Genomic DNA, 22,573 nt, shown 5'->3' with positions numbered 1-22,573 from the left:
TGATTTGATGAAAGCTGTAGGAGGAGTACTTAAAACAAAAAATATCGAATATGACCAAAATGGCCACTAGAGTCAAACTGGCGGGCTTCCTGTTGCGTTATTCATAATGCACTGATGGACTTTTTTGTGCATCTAGTCATGATACACAATAGTCTTTGTTTTTTTTGAGGATCGGTGAATGCTAAATGAGGGGCTTTTCCGTAGGTGGCGCTCTTGAGCCATTTTGCCATGCCCTTTTCAAAATACTCCAGAATACGTAAATTTTCGCCGCCTTCGAATTTACTGCAAACTCCTACAACTTTTTGAGCACATTAAAGCCCTCAAAAAGCCAATTCATTTAAGCTAAGAAAAATAATAATAATAATAATAATAATCATTTCAATTTCAATAGGGCCTCCCACCGATTTCGGTGCTCGGGCCCTAATAATAAAAATCCTTACAGATTCAATAGGGCCTCTCACCATCCGGTGCTCGGGCCCTAATAATAAACAGACAAATAAATTTACATGACAATTGTTTACAGTGCGGGAGTTACACTCCAACAGAACGCATCACACTCGCGCTGTGGGTTTTACGCGGTGTCATTGCCGCCGGTCTACGGGGAGTATGACGGAAGTTGCATGTGCGCAGGACATCAGCTCCTGTGGAAACACACGAGCAAAGCGATGACGGAAGCGACGCTGATGGGATCGGTCCCAGAATTTCCTTGTGGTTAACTCTTTAGATTTGGAAGGGTCGAACATCAAAGCAGCAAACACAAAAACCTGAAGGGAACAACCTAAACTTAACTACTGAAATTAATGGAACCAAAAGACATGTTCCTATCCTGACTCCTCTTCCAGAAACAGGAGAAAAAATGGGTTCAACTCAAATGATACCCACCCCCCGAACCTGGCTGGGACATCCTCAACAGATCTTAAGACACGTTACAAGTGTAAGGGGTCAATTCTTAATACAGTTTTCGAGTTTTGGCAGTGTTATTTTTCCCGTTTTGCTGATATTTTAATTCATCCGACAGGACAGTGATTCCTATAGGCTGCAGGGATTTGGCGACGTCTATTAAGGGACACCGTAGCGCTCCCTCTCGCCCTCTCTCTCTCTCCACTGCCGGTCCTGTGTGTGTGAGTAAGTGCAGCGTGGCCGCAGCAGGTGCGGACACAAATTGTTTGTTGCGGTGAGTTTGCTGAAAGTAACTTTAATGTCAACGGAGATCACTCAGAAAACGTTCCGCAAATATTAACCTTTATTCCGTCCCTAGAGCCAGCGTACAGCTGTGTGCGTGAGGATGAGACTGTATCAGCGTCGGCATAAATGCGCGCTGTAATCTTCAGTCATAAGAGTAATACTTGTAAGTAATGCGCCGGAACAATTAACAGAGTCTTCACTATTGTGTGCGTGACATTAAGTTAAGTTGTCTTTTCCTGTTTTAGTAATTGCTCTCAAGACAATAAGGACGGCGTGGATCCCTGCTTTATTTTAAATGAATTAAAGGTATGACATAATGATGTGTTTTATGATTGTCAATGTTTTCAAACATTTTGATAAACTGGTTTAAATTGTGTGAACTAACTACAACAAGTTTGTTTTATAGGGCTGCCTTATTTGACCTTATTTAAATTTAGTTTCTTTCTGATTTATTGGTTTGATTATTGTGCTTTTTGTTTTATTTTATTTTGTTCTATGGGAATGTGCAATATGGTTGACTGGTACGTATTAAATAAATTGTATATTTCTGAAATCACAGCCTCTTCTGCTGATGTTTTAATGTTCCTGACAGGACGGTGATTCTTATAGGCTGCAGGGAGTCGGCGAAGTCTATTTAGGGACCCCCTAACTCTTCCCTTCTCCCCCTCTCTCTCTCCCCCCACTGCCGGTCCTGTGTGTGTGAGGAAGTGTTGCGTGGGCCGAGCAGGGATGGATTTATAAAAGAGTGCGTAGGATTCTTACTAAAAGTGTGCTTATGCCCAAAAGCAGGAAATGGCGTAAGCCAAAGCTAATTCCGATTTATAAAACCATGCGCACGCAAAACCTGAACTCCAAATCCGCTCTCCACACGCTCAATTTCTACTATAAATGGTCAATGCATAGCACGTCACGAATATTAAATTATGAAGCTGACCAATGGTTTTCCACCGCGAGTCCTGACGGAGGCACGGCATCAAGCGATGTGAAGAGGAAGTAAAACTTTCAGACACTGACATCGAGGTGTTTGTTAGTGAGATGGAGGTGAAGAGCGACTTATGGGACAGCTGTGATGTCACTAATAAAGGAAATACACTGATACTCTGCCGCTGCTGCTGTGGATAACACAATGTGTGAGAATAGAAATCGCTGAACCCTCGCTTCCTCCTCATCCTTCCATTCGCATGCACACATCGTCCAGAACCCCCTACCGGGGTCACGGTAGTATTTATCCATTTAGAGAATCGGACCGCTTCCCTCACATCAGTGGATCCTTGCCTCCACTCTGGGATCTTATTTGGAAAGTTTATTCATTTCTTGTAAGTGATCTCCTGTGCGCTCTGCCCGCTCTCTGTGCGCTCTGCGCCACTGCGCTCTCTGCGGTCTGCGCGCTCTGCTGAATTATGTTGAATTTCATTTAAAACAATAATAAACAGACAAATAAATTTACATGACAATTGTTTACAGTGCGGGAGTTACACTCCAACAGAACGCATCACACTCGCGCTGTGGGTTTTACGCGGTGTCATTGCCGCCGGTCTACGGGGAGTATGACGGAAGTTGCATGTGCGCAGGACATCAGCTCCTGTGGAAACACACGAGCAAAGCGATGACGGAAGCGACGCTGATGGGATCGGTCCCAGAATTTCCTTGTGGTTAACTCTTTAGATTTGGAAGGGTCGAACATCAAAGCAGCAAACACAAAAACCTGAAGGGAACAACCTAAACTTAACTACTGAAATTAATGGAACCAAAAGACATGTTCCTATCCTGACTCCTCTTCCAGAAACAGGAGAAAAAATGGGTTCAACTCAAATGATACCCACCCTCCGAACCTGGCTGGGACATCCTCAACAGATCTTAAGACACGTTACAAGTGTAAGGGGTCAATTCTTAATACAGTTTTCGAGTTTTGGCAGTGTTATTTTTCCCGTTTTGCTGATATTTTAATTCATCCGACAGGACAGTGATTCCTATAGGCTGCGGGGATTTGGCGACGTCTATTAAGGGACACCGTAGCGCTCCCTCTCGCCCTCTCTCTCTCTCCACTGCCGGTCCTGTGTGTGTGAGTAAGTGCAGCGTGGCCGCAGCAGGTGCGGACACAAATTGTTTGTTGCGGTGAGTTTGCTGAAAGTAACTTTAATGTCAACGGAGATCACTCAGAAAACGTTCCGCAAATATTAACCTTTATTCCGTCCCTAGAGCCAGCGTACAGCTGTGTGCGTGAGGGTGAGACTGTATCAGCGTCGGCATAAATGCGCGCTGTAATCTTCAGTCATAGGAGTAATACTTGTAAGTAATGCGCCGGAACAATTAACAGAGTCTTCACTATTGTGTGCGTGACATTAAGTTAAGTTGTCTTTTCCTGTTTTAGTAATTGCTCTCAAGACAATAAGGACGGCGTGGATCCCTGCTTTATTTTAAATGAATTAAAGGTATGACATAATGATGTGTTTTATGATTGTCAATGTTTTCAAACATTTTGATAAACTGGTTTAAATTGTGTGAACTAACTACAACAAGTTTGTTTTATAGGGCTGCCTTATTTGACCTTATTTAAATTTAGTTTCTTTCTGATTTATTGGTTTGATTATTGTGCTTTTTGTTTTATTTTATTTTGTTCTATGGGAATGTGCAATATGGTTGACTGGTACGTATTAAATAAATTGTATATTTCTGAAATCACAGCCTCTTCTGCTGATGTTTTAATGTTCCTGACAGGACGGTGATTCTTATAGGCTGCAGGGAGTCGGCGAAGTCTATTTAGGGACCCCCTAACTCTTCCCTTCTCCCCCTCTCTCTCTCCCCCCACTGCCGGTCCTGTGTGTGTGAGGAAGTGTTGCGTGGGCCGAGCAGGGATGGATTTATAAAAGAGTGCGTAGGATTCTTACTAAAAGTGTGCTTATGCCCAAAAGCAGGAAATGGCGTAAGCCAAAGCTAATTCCGATTTATAAAACCGTGCGCACGCAAAACCTGAACTCCAAATCCGCTCTCCACACGCTCAATTTCTACTATAAATGGTCAATGCAGAGCACGTCACGAATATTAAATTATGAAGCTGACCAATGGTTTTCCACCGCGAGTCCTGACGGAGGCACGGCATCAAGCGATGTGAAGAGGAAGTAAAACTTTCAGACACTGACATCGAGGTGTTTGTTAGTGTGATGGAGGTGAAGAGCGACTTATGGGACAGCTGTGATGTCACTAATAAAGGAAATACACTGATACTCTGCCGCTGCTGCTGTGGATAACACAATGTGTGAGAATAGAAATCGCTGAACCCTCGCTTCCTCCTCATCCTTCCATTCGCATGCACACATCGTCCAGAACCCCCCACCGGGGTCACGGTAGTATTTATCCATTTAGAGAATTGGACCGCTTCCCTCACATCAGTGGATCCTTGCCTCCACTCTGGGATCTTATTTGGAAAGTTTATTCATTTCTTGTAAGTGATCTCCTGTGCGCTCTGCCCGCTCTCTGTGCGCTCTGCGCCACTGCGCTCTCTGCGGTCTGCGCGCTCTGCTGAATTATGTTGAATTTCATTTAAAACAATAATAAACAGACAAATAAATTTACATGACTATTGTTTACAGTGCGGGAGTTACACTCCAACAGAACGCATCACACTCGCGCTGTGGGTTTTACGCGGTGTCATTGCCGCCGGTCTACGGGGAGTATGACGGAAGTTGCATGTGCGCAGGACATCAGCTCCTGTGGAAACACACGAGCAAAGCGATGACGGAAGCGACGCTGATGGGATCGGTCCCAGAATTTCCTTGTGGTTAACTCTTTAGATTTGGAAGGGTCGAACATCAAAGCAGCAAACACAAAAACCTGAAGGGAACAACCTAAACTTAACTACTGAAATTAATGGAACCAAAAGACATGTTCCTATCCTGACTCCTCTTCCAGAAACAGGAGAAAAAATGGGTTCAACTCAAATGATACCCACCCCCCGAACCTGGCTGGGACATCCTCAACAGATCTTAAGACACGTTACAAGTGTAAGGGGTCAATTCTTAATACAGTTTTCGAGTTTTGGCAGTGTTATTTTTCCCGTTTTGCTGATATTTTAATTCATCCGACAGGACAGTGATTCCTATAGGCTGCGGGGATTTGGCGACGTCTATTAAGGGACACCGTAGCGCTCCCTCTCGCCCTCTCTCTCTCTCCACTGCCGGTCCTGTGTGTGTGAGTAAGTGCAGCGTGGCCGCAGCAGGTGCGGACACAAATTGTTTGTTGCGGTGAGTTTGCTGAAAGTAACTTTAATGTCAACGGAGATCACTCAGAAAACGTTCCGCAAATATTAACCTTTATTCCGTCCCTAGAGCCAGCGTACAGCTGTGTGCGTGAGGGTGAGACTGTATCAGCGTCGGCATAAATGCGCGCTGTAATCTTCAGTCATAAGAGTAATACTTGTAAGTAATGCGCCGGAACAATTAACAGAGTCTTCACTATTGTGTGCGTGACATTAAGTTAAGTTGTCTTTTCCTGTTTTAGTAATTGCTCTCAAGACAATAAGGACGGCGTGGATCCCTGCTTTATTTTAAATGAATTAAAGGTATGACATAATGATGTGTTTTATGATTGTCAATGTTTTCAAACATTTTGATAAACTGGTTTAAATTGTGTGAACTAACTACAACAAGTTTGTTTTATAGGGCTGCCTTATTTGACCTTATTTAAATTTAGTTTCTTTCTGATTTATTGGTTTGATTATTGTGCTTTTTGTTTTATTTTATTTTGTTCTATGGGAATGTGCAATATGGTTGACTGGTACGTATTAAATAAATTGTATATTTCTGAAATCACAGCCTCTTCTGCTGATGTTTTAATGTTCCTGACAGGACGGTGATTCTTATAGGCTGCAGGGAGTCGGCGAAGTCTATTTAGGGACCCCCTAACTCTTCCCTTCTCCCCCTCTCTCTCTCCCCCCACTGCCGGTCCTGTGTGTGTGAGGAAGTGTTGCGTGGGCCGAGCAGGGATGGATTTATAAAAGAGTGCGTAGGATTCTTACTAAATGTGTGCTTATGCCCAAAAGCAGGAAATGGCGTAAGCCAAAGCTAATTCCGATTTATAAAACCGTGCGCACGCAAAACCTGAACTCCAAATCCGCTCTCCACACGCTCAATTTCTACTATAAATGGTCAATGCATAGCACGTCACGAATATTAAATTATGAAGCTGACCAATGGTTTTCCACCGCGAGTCCTGACGGAGGCACGGCATCAAGCGATGTGAAGAGGAAGTAAAACTTTCAGACACTGACATCGAGGTGTTTGTTAGTGAGATGGAGGTGAAGAGCGACTTATGGGACAGCTGTGATGTCACTAATAAAGGAAATACACTGATACTCTGCCGCTGCTGCTGTGGATAACACAATGTGTGAGAATAGAAATCGCTGAACCCTCGCTTCCTCCTCATCCTTCCATTCGCATGCACACATCGTCCAGAACCCCCCACCGGGGTCACGGTAGTATTTATCCATTTAGAGAATCGGACCGCTTCCCTCACATCAGTGGATCCTTGCCTCCACTCTGGGATCTTATTTGGAAAGTTTATTCATTTCTTGTAAGTGATCTCCTGTGCGCTCTGCCCGCTCTCTGTGCGCTCTGCGCCACTGCGCTCTCTGCGGTCTGCGCGCTCTGCTGAATTATGTTGAATTTCATTTAAAACAATAATAAACAGACAAATAAATTTACATGACAATTGTTTACAGTGCGGGAGTTACACTCCAACAGAACGCATCACACTCGCGCTGTGGGTTTTACGCGGTGTCATTGCCGCCGGTCTACGGGGAGTATGACGGAAGTTGCATGTGCGCAGGACATCAGCTCCTGTGGAAACACACGAGCAAAGCGATGACGGAAGCGACGCTGATGGGATCGGTCCCAGAATTTCCTTGTGGTTAACTCTTTAGATTTGGAAGGGTCGAACATCAAAGCAGCAAACACAAAAACCTGAAGGGAACAACCTAAACTTAACTACTGAAATTAATGGAACCAAAAGACATGTTCCTATCCTGACTCCTCTTCCAGAAACAGGAGAAAAAATGGGTTCAACTCAAATGATACCCACCCCCCGAACCTGGCTGGGACATCCTCAACAGATCTTAAGACACGTTACAAGTGTAAGGGGTCAATTCTTAATACAGTTTTCGAGTTTTGGCAGTGTTATTTTCCCCGTTTTGCTGATATTTTAATTCATCCGACAGGACAGTGATTCCTATAGGCTGCGGGGATTTGGCGACGTCTATTAAGGGACACCGTAGCGCTCCCTCTCGCCCTCTCTCTCTCTCCACTGCCGGTCCTGTGTGTGTGAGTAAGTGCAGCGTGGCCGCAGCAGGTGCGGACACAAATTGTTTGTTGCGGTGAGTTTGCTGAAAGTAACTTTAATGTCAACGGAGATCACTCAGAAAACGTTCCGCAAATATTAACCTTTATTCCGTCCCTAGAGCCAGCGTACAGCTGTGTGCGTGAGGGTGAGACTGTATCAGCGTCGGCATAAATGCGCGCTGTAATCTTCAGTCATAAGAGTAATACTTGTAAGTAATGCGCCGGAACAATTAACAGAGTCTTCACTATTGTGTGCGTGACATTAAGTTAAGTTGTCTTTTCCTGTTTTAGTAATTGCTCTCAAGACAATAAGGACGGCGTGGATCCCTGCTTTATTTTAAATGAATTAAAGGTATGACATAATGATGTGTTTTATGATTGTCAATGTTTTCAAACATTTTGATAAACTGGTTTAAATTGTGTGAACTAACTACAACAAGTTTGTTTTATAGGGCTGCCTTATTTGACCTTATTTAAATTTAGTTTCTTTCTGATTTATTGGTTTGATTATTGTGCTTTTTGTTTTATTTTATTTTGTTCTATGGGAATGTGCAATATGGTTGACTGGTACGTATTAAATAAATTGTATATTTCTGAAATCACAGCCTCTTCTGCTGATGTTTTAATGTTCCTGACAGGACGGTGATTCTTATAGGCTGCAGGGAGTCGGCGAAGTCTATTTAGGGACCCCCTAACTCTTCCCTTCTCCCCCTCTCTCTCTCCCCCCACTGCCGGTCCTGTGTGTGTGAGGAAGTGTTGCGTGGGCCGAGCAGGGATGGATTTATAAAAGAGTGCGTAGGATTCTTACTAAAAGTGTGCTTATGCCCAAAAGCAGGAAATGGCGTAAGCCAAAGCTAATTCCGATTTATAAAACCGTGCGCACGCAAAACCTGAACTCCAAATCCGCTCTCCACACGCTCAATTTCTACTATAAATGGTCAATGCAGAGCACGTCACGAATATTAAATTATGAAGCTGACCAATGGTTTTCCACCGCGAGTCCTGACGGAGGCACGGCATCAAGCGATGTGAAGAGGAAGTAAAACTTTCAGACACTGACATCGAGGTGTTTGTTAGTGTGATGGAGGTGAAGAGCGACTTATGGGACAGCTGTGATGTCACTAATAAAGGAAATACACTGATACTCTGCCGCTGCTGCTGTGGATAACACAATGTGTGAGAATAGAAATCGCTGAACCCTCGCTTCCTCCTCATCCTTCCATTCGCATGCACACATCGTCCAGAACCCCCCACCGGGGTCACGGTAGTATTTATCCATTTAGAGAATTGGACCGCTTCCCTCACATCAGTGGATCCTTGCCTCCACTCTGGGATCTTATTTGGAAAGTTTATTCATTTCTTGTAAGTGATCTCCTGTGCGCTCTGCCCGCTCTCTGTGCGCTCTGCGCCACTGCGCTCTCTGCGGTCTGCGCGCTCTGCTGAATTATGTTGAATTTCATTTAAAACAATAATAAACAGACAAATAAATTTACATGACTATTGTTTACAGTGCGGGAGTTACACTCCAACAGAACGCATCACACTCGCGCTGTGGGTTTTACGCGGTGTCATTGCCGCCGGTCTACGGGGAGTATGACGGAAGTTGCATGTGCGCAGGACATCAGCTCCTGTGGAAACACACGAGCAAAGCGATGACGGAAGCGACGCTGATGGGATCGGTCCCAGAATTTCCTTGTGGTTAACTCTTTAGATTTGGAAGGGTCGAACATCAAAGCAGCAAACACAAAAACCTGAAGGGAACAACCTAAACTTAACTACTGAAATTAATGGAACCAAAAGACATGTTCCTATCCTGACTCCTCTTCCAGAAACAGGAGAAAAAATGGGTTCAACTCAAATGATACCCACCCCCCGAACCTGGCTGGGACATCCTCAACAGATCTTAAGACACGTTACAAGTGTAAGGGGTCAATTCTTAATACAGTTTTCGAGTTTTGGCAGTGTTATTTTTCCCGTTTTGCTGATATTTTAATTCATCCGACAGGACAGTGATTCCTATAGGCTGCGGGGATTTGGCGACGTCTATTAAGGGACACCGTAGCGCTCCCTCTCGCCCTCTCTCTCTCTCCACTGCCGGTCCTGTGTGTGTGAGTAAGTGCAGCGTGGCCGCAGCAGGTGCGGACACAAATTGTTTGTTGCGGTGAGTTTGCTGAAAGTAACTTTAATGTCAACGGAGATCACTCAGAAAACGTTCCGCAAATATTAACCTTTATTCCGTCCCTAGAGCCAGCGTACAGCTGTGTGCGTGAGGGTGAGACTGTATCAGCGTCGGCATAAATGCGCGCTGTAATCTTCAGTCATAAGAGTAATACTTGTAAGTAATGCGCCGGAACAATTAACAGAGTCTTCACTATTGTGTGCGTGACATTAAGTTAAGTTGTCTTTTCCTGTTTTAGTAATTGCTCTCAAGACAATAAGGACGGCGTGGATCCCTGCTTTATTTTAAATGAATTAAAGGTATGACATAATGATGTGTTTTATGATTGTCAATGTTTTCAAACATTTTGATAAACTGGTTTAAATTGTGTGAACTAACTACAACAAGTTTGTTTTATAGGGCTGCCTTATTTGACCTTATTTAAATTTAGTTTCTTTCTGATTTATTGGTTTGATTATTGTGCTTTTTGTTTTATTTTATTTTGTTCTATGGGAATGTGCAATATGGTTGACTGGTACGTATTAAATAAATTGTATATTTCTGAAATCACAGCCTCTTCTGCTGATGTTTTAATGTTCCTGACAGGACGGTGATTCTTATAGGCTGCAGGGAGTCGGCGAAGTCTATTTAGGGACCCCCTAACTCTTCCCTTCTCCCCCTCTCTCTCTCCCCCCACTGCCGGTCCTGTGTGTGTGAGGAAGTGTTGCGTGGGCCGAGCAGGGATGGATTTATAAAAGAGTGCGTAGGATTCTTACTAAATGTGTGCTTATGCCCAAAAGCAGGAAATGGCGTAAGCCAAAGCTAATTCCGATTTATAAAACCGTGCGCACGCAAAACCTGAACTCCAAATCCGCTCTCCACACGCTCAATTTCTACTATAAATGGTCAATGCATAGCACGTCACGAATATTAAATTATGAAGCTGACCAATGGTTTTCCACCGCGAGTCCTGACGGAGGCACGGCATCAAGCGATGTGAAGAGGAAGTAAAACTTTCAGACACTGACATCGAGGTGTTTGTTAGTGAGATGGAGGTGAAGAGCGACTTATGGGACAGCTGTGATGTCACTAATAAAGGAAATACACTGATACTCTGCCGCTGCTGCTGTGGATAACACAATGTGTGAGAATAGAAATCGCTGAACCCTCGCTTCCTCCTCATACTTCCATTCGCATGCACACATCGTCCAGAACCCCCCACCGGGGTCACGGTAGTATTTATCCATTTAGAGAATCGGACCGCTTCCCTCACATCAGTGGATCCTTGCCTCCACTCTGGGATCTTATTTGGAAAGTTTATTCATTTCTTGTAAGTGATCTCCTGTGCGCTCTGCCCGCTCTCTGTGCGCTCTGCGCCACTGCGCTCTCTGCGGTCTGCGCGCTCTGCTGAATTATGTTGAATTTCATTTAAAACAATAATAAACAGACAAATAAATTTACATGACAATTGTTTACAGTGCGGGAGTTACACTCCAACAGAACGCATCACACTCGCGCTGTGGGTTTTACGCGGTGTCATTGCCGCCGGTCTACGGGGAGTATGACGGAAGTTGCATGTGCGCAGGACATCAGCTCCTGTGGAAACACACGAGCAAAGCGATGACGGAAGCGACGCTGATGGGATCGGTCCCAGAATTTCCTTGTGGTTAACTCTTTAGATTTGGAAGGGTCGAACATCAAAGCAGCAAACACAAAAACCTGAAGGGAACAACCTAAACTTAACTACTGAAATTAATGGAACCAAAAGACATGTTCCTATCCTGACTCCTCTTCCAGAAACAGGAGAAAAAATGGGTTCAACTCAAATGATACCCACCCCCCGAACCTGGCTGGGACATCCTCAACAGATCTTAAGACACGTTACAAGTGTAAGGGGTCAATTCTTAATACAGTTTTCGAGTTTTGGCAGTGTTATTTTCCCCGTTTTGCTGATATTTTAATTCATCCGACAGGACAGTGATTCCTATAGGCTGCGGGGATTTGGCGACGTCTATTAAGGGACACCGTAGCGCTCCCTCTCGCCCTCTCTCTCTCTCCACTGCCGGTCCTGTGTGTGTGAGTAAGTGCAGCGTGGCCGCAGCAGGTGCGGACACAAATAGTTTGTTGCGGTGAGTTTGCTGAAAGTAACTTTAATGTCAACGGAGATCACTCAGAAAACGTTCCGCAAATATTAACCTTTATTCCGTCCCTAGAGCCAGCGTACAGCTGTGTGCGTGAGGGTGAGACTGTATCAGCGTCGGCATAAATGCGCGCTGTAATCTTCAGTCATAAGAGTAATACTTGTAAGTAATGCGCCGGAACAATTAACAGAGTCTTCACTATTGTGTGCGTGACATTAAGTTAAGTTGTCTTTTCCTGTTTTAGTAATTGCTCTCAAGACAATAAGGACGGCGTGGATCCCTGCTTTATTTTAAATGAATTAAAGGTATGACATAATGATGTGTTTTATGATTGTCAATGTTTTCAAACATTTTGATAAACTGGTTTAAATTGTGTGAACTAACTACAACAAGTTTGTTTTATAGGGCTGCCTTATTTGACCTTATTTAAATTTAGTTTCTTTCTGATTTATTGGTTTGATTATTGTGCTTTTTGTTTTATTTTATTTTGTTCTATGGGAATGTGCAATATGGTTGACTGGTACGTATTAAATAAATTGTATATTTCTGAAATCACAGCCTCTTCTGCTGATGTTTTAATGTTCCTGACAGGACGGTGATTCTTATAGGCTGCAGGGAGTCGGCGAAGTCTATTTAGGGACCCCCTAACTCTTCCCTTCTCCCCCTCTCTCTCTCCCCCCACTGCCGGTCCTGTGTGTGTGAGGAAGTGTTGCGTGGGCCGAGCAGGGATGGATTTATAAAAGAGTGCGTAGGATTCTTACTAAAAGTGTGCTTATGCCCAAAAGCAGGAAATGGCGTAAGCCAAAGCTAATTCCGATTTATAAAACCGTGCGCACGCAAAACCTGAACTCCAAATCCGCTCTCCACACGCTCAATTTCTACTATAAATGGTCAATGCAGAGCACGTCACGAATATTAAATTATGAAGCTGACCAATGGTTTTCCACCGCGAGTCCTGACGGAGGCACGGCATCAAGCGATGTGAAGAGGAAGTAAAACTTTCAGACACTGACATCGAGGTGTTTGTTAGTGTGATGGAGGTGAAGAGCGACTTATGGGACAGCTGTGATGTCACTAATAAAGGAAATACACTGATACTCTGCCGCTGCTGCTGTGGATAACACAATGTGTGAGAATAGAAATCGCTGAACCCTCGCTTCCTCCTCATCCTTCCATTCGCATGCACACATCGTCCAGAACCCCCCACCGGGGTCACGGTAGTATTTATCCATTTAGAGAATCGGACCGCTTCCCTCACATCAGTGGATCCTTGCCTCCACTCTGGGATCTTATTTGGAAAGTTTATTCATTTCTTGTAAGTGATCTCCTGTGCGCTCTGCCCGCTCTCTGTGCGCTCTGCGCCACTGCGCTCTCTGCGGTCTGCGCGCTCTGCTGAATTATGTTGAATTTCATTTAAAACAATAATAAACAGACAAATAAATTTACATGACTATTGTTTACAGTGCGGGAGTTACACTCCAACAGAACGCATCACACTCGCGCTGTGGGTTTTACGCGGTGTCATTGCCGCCGGTCTACGGGGAGTATGACGGAAGTTGCATGTGCGCAGGACATCAGCTCCTGTGGAAACACACGAGCAAAGCGATGACGGAAGCGACGCTGATGGGATCGGTCCCAGAATTTCCTTGTGGTTAACTCTTTAGATTTGGAAGGGTCGAACATCAAAGCAGCAAACACAAAAACCTGAAGGGAACAACCTAAACTTAACTACTGAAATTAATGGAACCAAAAGACATGTTCCTATCCTGACTCCTCTTCCAGAAACAGGAGAAAAAATGGGTTCAACTCAAATGATACCCACCCCCCGAACCTGGCTGGGACATCCTCAACAGATCTTAAGACACGTTACAAGTGTAAGGGGTCAATTCTTAATACAGTTTTCGAGTTTTGGCAGTGTTATTTTTCCCGTTTTGCTGATATTTTAATTCATCCGACAGGACAGTGATTCCTATAGGCTGCGGGGATATGGCGACGTCTATTAAGGGACACCGTAGCGCTCCCTCTCGCCCTCTCTCTCTCTCCACTGCCGGTCCTGTGTGTGTGAGTAAGTGCAGCGTGGCCGCAGCAGGTGCGGACACAAATTGTTTGTTGCGGTGAGTTTGCTGAAAGTAACTTTAATGTCAACGGAGATCACTCAGAAAACGTTCCGCAAATATTAACCTTTATTCCGTCCCTAGAGCCAGCGTACAGCTGTGTGCGTGAGGGTGAGACTGTATCAGCGTCGGCATAAATGCGCGCTGTAATCTTCAGTCATAGGAGTAATACTTGTAAGTAATGCGCCGGAACAATTAACAGAGTCTTCACTATTGTGTGCGTGACATTAAGTTAAGTTGTCTTTTCCTGTTTTAGTAATTGCTCTCAAGACAATAAGGACGGCGTGGATCCCTGCTTTATTTTAAATGAATTAAAGGTATGACATAATGATGTGTTTTATGATTGTCAATGTTTTCAAACATTTTGATAAACTGGTTTAAATTGTGTGAACTAACTACAACAAGTTTGTTTTATAGGGCTGCCTTATTTGACCTTATTTAAATTTAGTTTCTTTCTGATTTATTGGTTTGATTATTGTGCTTTTTGTTTTATTTTATTTTGTTCTATGGGAATGTGCAATATGGTTGACTGGTACGTATTAAATAAATTGTATATTTCTGAAATCACAGCCTCTTCTGCTGATGTTTTAATGTTCCTGACAGGACGGTGATTCTTATAGGCTGCAGGGAGTCGGCGAAGTCTATTTAGGGACCCCCTAACTCTTCCCTTCTCCCCCTCTCTCTCTCCCCCCACTGCCGGTCCTGTGTGTGTGAGGAAGTGTTGCGTGGGCCGAGCAGGGATGGATTTATAAAAGAGTGCGTAGGATTCTTACTAAATGTGTGCTTATGCCCAAAAGCAGGAAATGGCGTAAGCCAAAGCTAATTCCGATTTATAAAACCGTGCGCACGCAAAACCTGAACTCCAAATCCGCTCTCCACACGCTCAATTTCTACTATAAATGGTCAATGCATAGCACGTCACGAATATTAAATTATGAAGCTGACCAATGGTTTTCCACCGCGAGTCCTGACGGAGGCACGTCATCAAGCGATGTGAAGAGGAAGTAAAACTTTCAGACACTGACATCGAGGTGTTTGTTAGTGAGATGGAGGTGAAGAGCGACTTATGGGACAGCTGTGATGTCACTAATAAAGGAAATACACTGATACTCTGCCGCTGCTGCTGTGGATAACACAATGTGTGAGAATAGAAATCGCTGAACCCTCGCTTCCTCCTCATCCTTCCATTCGCATGCACACATCGTCCAGAACCCCCTACCGGGGTCACGGTAGTATTTATCCATTTAGAGAATCTGACCGCTTCCCTCACATCAGTGGATCCTTGCCTCCAATCTGGGATCTTATTTGGAAAGTTTATTCATTTCTTGTAAGTGATCTCCTGTGCGCTCTGCCCGCTCTCTGTGCGCTCTGCGCCACTGCGCTCTCTGCGGTCTGCGCGCTCTGCTGAATTATGTTGAATTTCATTTAAAACAATAATAAACAGACAAATAAATTTACATGACAATTGTGTACAGTGCGGGAGTTACACTCCAACAGAACGCATCACACTCGCGCTGTGGGTTTTACGCGGTGTCATTGCCGCCGGTCTACGGGGAGTATGACGGAAGTTGCATGTGCGCAGGACATCAGCTCCTGTGGAAACCCACGAGCAAAGCGATGACGGAAGCGACGCTGATGGGATCGGTCCCAGAATTTCCTTGTGGTTAACTCTTTAGATTTGGAAGGGTCGAACATCAAAGCAGCAAACACAAAAACCTGAAGGGAACAACCTAAACTTAACTACTGAAATTAATGGAACCAAAAGACATGTTCCTATCCTGACTCCTCTTCCAGAAACAGGAGAAAAAATGGGTTCAACTCAAATGATACCCACCCTCCGAACCTGGCTGGGACATCCTCAACAGATCTTAAGACACGTTACAAGTGTAAGGGGTCAATTCTTAATACAGTTTTCGAGTTTTGGCAGTGTTATTTTTCCCGTTTTGCTGATATTTTAATTCATCCGACAGGACAGTGATTCCTATAGGCTGCGGGGATTTGGCGACGTCTATTAAGGGACACCGTAGCGCTCCCTCTCGCCCTCTCTCTCTCTCCACTGCCGGTCCTGTGTGTGTGAGTAAGTGCAGCGTGGCCGCAGCAGGTGCGGACACAAATTGTTTGTTGCGGTGAGTTTGCTGAAAGTAACTTTAATGTCAACGGAGATCACTCAGAAAACGTTCCGCAAATATTAACCTTTATTCCGTCCCTAGAGCCAGCGTACAGCTGTGTGCGTGAGGGTGAGACTGTATCAGCGTCGGCATAAATGCGCGCTGTAATCTTCAGTCATAGGAGTAATACTTGTAAGTAATGCGCCGGAACAATTAACAGAGTCTTCACTATTGTGTGCGTGACATTAAGTTAAGTTGTCTTTTCCTGTTTTAGTAATTGCTCTCAAGACAATAAGGACGGCGTGGATCCCTGCTTTATTTTAAATGAATTAAAGGTATGACATAATGATGTGTTTTATGATTGTCAATGTTTTCAAACATTTTGATAAACTGGTTTAAATTGTGTGAACTAACTACAACAAGTTTGTTTTATAGGGCTGCCTTATTTGACCTTATTTAAATTTAGTTTCTTTCTGATTTATTGGTTTGATTATTGTGCTTTTTGTTTTATTTTATTTTGTTCTATGGGAATGTGCAATATGGTTGACTGGTACGTATTAAATAAATTGTATATTTCTGAAATCACAGCCTCTTCTGCTGATGTTTTAATGTTCCTGACAGGACGGTGATTCTTATAGGCTGCAGGGAGTCGGCGAAGTCTATTTAGGGACCCCCTAACTCTTCCCTTCTCCCCCTCTCTCTCTCCCCCCACTGCCGGTCCTGTGTGTGTGAGGAAGTGTTGCGTGGGCCGAGCAGGGATGGATTTATAAAAGAGTGCGTAGGATTCTTACTAAATGTGTGCTTATGCCCAAAAGCAGGAAATGGCGTAAGCCAAAGCTAATTCCGATTTATAAAACCGTGCGCACGCAAAACCTGAACTCCAAATCCGCTCTCCACACGCTCAATTTCTACTATAAATGGTCAATGCATAGCACGTCACGAATATTAAATTATGAAGCTGACCAATGGTTTTCCACCGCGAGTCCTGACGGAGGCACGGCATCAAGCGATGTGAAGAGGAAGTAAAACTTTCAGACACTGACATCGAGGTGTTTGTTAGTGAGATGGAGGTGAAGAGCGACTTATGGGACAGCTGTGATGTCACTAATAAAGGAAATACACTGATACTCTGCCGCTGCTGCTGTGGATAACACAATGTGTGAGAATAGAAATCGCTGAACCCTCGCTTCCTCCTCATCCTTCCATTCGCATGCACACATCGTCCAGAACCCCCCACCGGGGTCACGGTAGTATTTATCCATTTAGAGAATCGGACCGCTTCCCTCACATCAGTGGATCCTTGCCTCCACTCTGGGATCTTATTTGGAAAGTTTATTCATTTCTTGTAAGTGATCTCCTGTGCGCTCTGCCCGCTCTCTGTGCGCTCTGCGCCACTGCGCTCTCTGCGGTCTGCGCGCTCTGCTGAATTATGTTGAATTTCATTTAAAACAATAATAAACAGACAAATAAATTTACATGACAATTGTTTACAGTGCGGGAGTTACACTCCAACAGAACGCATCACACTCGCGCTGTGGGTTTTACGCGGTGTCATTGCCGCCGGTCTACGGGGAGTATGACGGAAGTTGCATGTGCGCAGGACATCAGCTCCTGTGGAAACACACGAGCAAAGCGATGACGGAAGCGACGCTGATGGGATCGGTCCCAGAATTTCCTTGTGGTTAACTCTTTAGATTTGGAAGGGTCGAACATCAAAGCAGCAAACACAAAAACCTGAAGGGAACAACCTAAACTTAACTACTGAAATTAATGGAACCAAAAGACATGTTCCTATCCTGACTCCTCTTCCAGAAACAGGAGAAAAAATGGGTTCAACTCAAATGATACCCACCCCCCGAACCTGGCTGGGACATCCTCAACAGATCTTAAGACACGTTACAAGTGTAAGGGGTCAATTCTTAATACAGTTTTCGAGTTTTGGCAGTGTTATTTTCCCCGTTTTGCTGATATTTTAATTCATCCGACAGGACAGTGATTCCTATAGGCTGCGGGGATTTGGCGACGTCTATTAAGGGACACCGTAGCGCTCCCTCTCGCCCTCTCTCTCTCTCCACTGCCGGTCCTGTGTGTGTGAGTAAGTGCAGCGTGGCCGCAGCAGGTGCGGACACAAATTGTTTGTTGCGGTGAGTTTGCTGAAAGTAACTTTAATGTCAACGGAGATCACTCAGAAAACGTTCCGCAAATATTAACCTTTATTCCGTCCCTAGAGCCAGCGTACAGCTGTGTGCGTGAGGGTGAGACTGTATCAGCGTCGGCATAAATGCGCGCTGTAATCTTCAGTCATAAGAGTAATACTTGTAAGTAATGCGCCGGAACAATTAACAGAGTCTTCACTATTGTGTGCGTGACATTAAGTTAAGTTGTCTTTTCCTGTTTTAGTAATTGCTCTCAAGACAATAAGGACGGCGTGGATCCCTGCTTTATTTTAAATGAATTAAAGGTATGACATAATGATGTGTTTTATGATTGTCAATGTTTTCAAACATTTTGATAAACTGGTTTAAATTGTGTGAACTAACTACAACAAGTTTGTTTTATAGGGCTGCCTTATTTGACCTTATTTAAATTTAGTTTCTTTCTGATTTATTGGTTTGATTATTGTGCTTTTTGTTTTATTTTATTTTGTTCTATGGGAATGTGCAATATGGTTGACTGGTACGTATTAAATAAATTGTATATTTCTGAAATCACAGCCTCTTCTGCTGATGTTTTAATGTTCCTGACAGGACGGTGATTCTTATAGGCTGCAGGGAGTCGGCGAAGTCTATTTAGGGACCCCCTAACTCTTCCCTTCTCCCCCTCTCTCTCTCCCCCCACTGCCGGTCCTGTGTGTGTGAGGAAGTGTTGCGTGGGCCGAGCAGGGATGGATTTATAAAAGAGTGCGTAGGATTCTTACTAAATGTGTGCTTATGCCCAAAAGCAGGAAATGGCGTAAGCCAAAGCTAATTCCGATTCATAAAACCGTGCGCACGCAAAACCTGAACTCCAAATCCGCTCTCCACACGCTCAATTTCTACTATAAATGGTCAATGCATAGCACGTCACGAATATTAAATTATGAAGCTGACCAATGGTTTTCCACCGCGAGTCCTGACGGAGGCACGTCATCAAGCGATGTGAAGAGGAAGTAAAACTTTCAGACACTGACATCGAGGTGTTTGTTAGTGAGATGGAGGTGAAGAGCGACTTATGGGACAGCTGTGATGTCACTAATAAAGGAAATACACTGATACTCTGCCGCTGCTGCTGTGGATAACACAATGTGTGAGAATAGAAATCGCTGAACCCTCGCTTCCTCCTCATCCTTCCATTCGCATGCACACATCGTCCAGAACCCCCTACCGGGGTCACGGTAGTATTTATCCATTTAGAGAATCGGACCGCTTCCCTCACATCAGTGGATCCTTGCCTCCACTCTGGGATCTTATTTGGAAAGTTTATTCATTTCTTGTAAGTGATCTCCTGTGCGCTCTGCCCGCTCTCTGTGCGCTCTGCGCCACTGCGCTCTCTGCGGTCTGCGCGCTCTGCTGAATTATGTTGAATTTCATTTAAAACAATAATAAACAGACAAATAAATTTACATGACAATTGTTTACAGTGCGGGAGTTACACTCCAACAGAACGCATCACACTCGCGCTGTGGGTTTTACGCGGTGTCATTGCCGCCGGTCTACGGGGAGTATGACGGAAGTTGCATGTGCGCAGGACATCAGCTCCTGTGGAAACCCACGAGCAAAGCGATGACGGAAGCGACGCTGATGGGATCGGTCCCAGAATTTCCTTGTGGTTAACTCTTTAGATTTGGAAGGGTCGAACATCAAAGCAGCAAACACAAAAACCTGAAGGGAACAACCTAAACTTAACTACTGAAATTAATGGAACCAAAAGACATGTTCCTATCCTGACTCCTCTTCCAGAAACAGGAGAAAAAATGGGTTCAACTCAAATGATACCCACCCCCCGAACCTGGCTGGGACATCCTCAACAGATCTTAAGACACGTTACAAGTGTAAGGGGTCAATTCTTAATACAGTTTTCGAGTTTTGGCAGTGTTATTTTTCCCGTTTTGCTGATATTTTAATTCATCCGACAGGACAGTGATTCCTATAGGCTGCGGGGATTTGGCGACGTCTATTAAGGGACACCGTAGCGCTCCCTCTCGCCCTCTCTCTCTCTCCACTGCCGGTCCTGTGTGTGTGAGTAAGTGCAGCGTGGCCGCAGCAGGTGCGGACACAAATTGTTTGTTGCGGTGAGTTTGCTGAAAGTAACTTTAATGTCAACGGAGATCACTCAGAAAACGTTCCGCAAATATTAACCTTTATTCCGTCCCTAGAGCCAGCGTACAGCTGTGTGCGTGAGGGTGAGACTGTATCAGCGTCGGCATAAATGCGCGCTGTAATCTTCAGTCATAGGAGTAATACTTGTAAGTAATGCGCCGGAACAATTAACAGAGTCTTCACTATTGTGTGCGTGACATTAAGTTAAGTTGTCTTTTCCTGTTTTAGTAATTGCTCTCAAGACAATAAGGACGGCGTGGATCCCTGCTTTATTTTAAATGAATTAAAGGTATGACATAATGATGTGTTTTATGATTGTCAATGTTTTCAAACATTTTGATAAACTGGTTTAAATTGTGTGAACTAACTACAACAAGTTTGTTTTATAGGGCTGCCTTATTTGACCTTATTTAAATTTAGTTTCTTTCTGATTTATTGGTTTGATTATTGTGCTTTTTGTTTTATTTTATTTTGTTCTATGGGAATGTGCAATATGGTTGACTGGTACGTATTAAATAAATTGTATATTTCTGAAATCACAGCCTCTTCTGCTGATGTTTTAATGTTCCTGACAGGACGGTGATTCTTATAGGCTGCAGGGAGTCGGCGAAGTCTATTTAGGGACCCCCTAACTCTTCCCTTCTCCCCCTCTCTCTCTCCCCCCACTGCCGGTCCTGTGTGTGTGAGGAAGTGTTGCGTGGGCCGAGCAGGGATGGATTTATAAAAGAGTGCGTAGGATTCTTACTAAATGTGTGCTTATGCCCAAAAGCAGGAAATGGCGTAAGCCAAAGCTAATTCCGATTTATAAAACCGTGCGCACGCAAAACCTGAACTCCAAATCCGCTCTCCACACGCTCAATTTCTACTATAAATGGTCAATGCATAGCACGTCACGAATATTAAATTATGAAGCTGACCAATGGTTTTCCACCGCGAGTCCTGACGGAGGCACGTCATCAAGCGATGTGAAGAGGAAGTAAAACTTTCAGACACTGACATCGAGGTGTTTGTTAGTGAGATGGAGGTGAAGAGCGACTTATGGGACAGCTGTGATGTCACTAATAAAGGAAATACACTGATACTCTGCCGCTGCTGCTGTGGATAACACAATGTGTGAGAATAGAAATCGCTGAACCCTCGCTTCCTCCTCATCCTTCCATTCGCATGCACACATCGTCCAGAACCCCCCACCGGGGTCACGGTAGTATTTATCCATTTAGAGAATCGGACCGCTTCCCTCACATCAGTGGATCCTTGCCTCCACTCTGGGATCTTATTTGGAAAGTTTATTCATTTCTTGTAAGTGATCTCCTGTGCGCTCTGCCCGCTCTCTGTGCGCTCTGCGCCACTGCGCTCTCTGCGGTCTGCGCGCTCTGCTGAATTATGTTGAATTTCATTTAAAACAATAATAAACAGACAAATAAATTTACATGACAATTGTTTACAGTGCGGGAGTTACACTCCAACAGAACGCATCACACTCGCGCTGTGGGTTTTACGCGGTGTCATTGCCGCCGGTCTACGGGGAGTATGACGGAAGTTGCATGTGCGCAGGACATCAGCTCCTGTGGAAACACACGAGCAAAGCGATGACGGAAGCGACGCTGATGGGATCGGTCCCAGAATTTCCTTGTGGTTAACTCTTTAGATTTGGAAGGGTCGAACATCAAAGCAGCAAACACAAAAACCTGAAGGGAACAACCTAAACTTAACTACTGAAATTAATGGAACCAAAAGACATGTTCCTATCCTGACTCCTCTTCCAGAAACAGGAGAAAAAATGGGTTCAACTCAAATGATACCCACCCCCCGAACCTGGCTGGGACATCCTCAACAGATCTTAAGACACGTTACAAGTGTAAGGGGTCAATTCTTAATACAGTTTTCGAGTTTTGGCAGTGTTATTTTTCCCGTTTTGCTGATATTTTAATTCATCCGACAGGACAGTGATTCCTATAGGCTGCGGGGATTTGGCGACGTCTATTAAGGGACACCGTAGCGCTCCCTCTCGCCCTCTCTCTCTCTCCACTGCCGGTCCTGTGTGTGTGAGTAAGTGCAGCGTGGCCGCAGCAGGTGCGGACACAAATTGTTTGTTGCGGTGAGTTTGCTGAAAGTAACTTTAATGTCAACGGAGATCACTCAGAAAACGTTCCGCAAATATTAACCTTTATTCCGTCCCTAGAGCCAGCGTACAGCTGTGTGCGTGAGGGTGAGACTGTATCAGCGTCGGCATAAAT

At 44.4% G+C, this 22,573-nt stretch overlaps 1 protein-coding gene across 1 annotated transcript in view; it reads right to left on the bottom strand.

Moving 5' to 3' along the window:
• LOC128446732 (piggyBac transposable element-derived protein 4-like) overlaps positions 1–22,573 on the bottom strand; it is a 291,349-nt gene that overhangs the window by 52,227 nt on the left and 216,549 nt on the right. The gene's annotated exons all lie outside the window — the stretch shown is intronic.

Source organism: Pleuronectes platessa, chromosome 2 (genome assembly GCF_947347685.1).
Source record: "Pleuronectes platessa chromosome 2, fPlePla1.1, whole genome shotgun sequence".
NCBI classification, from domain to species: Eukaryota; Metazoa; Chordata; class Actinopteri; order Pleuronectiformes; family Pleuronectidae; genus Pleuronectes; species Pleuronectes platessa.
The sequence above is the reverse complement of the archived record's forward strand: the minus strand, read 5'-3'. Positions and strand labels throughout refer to the sequence as shown.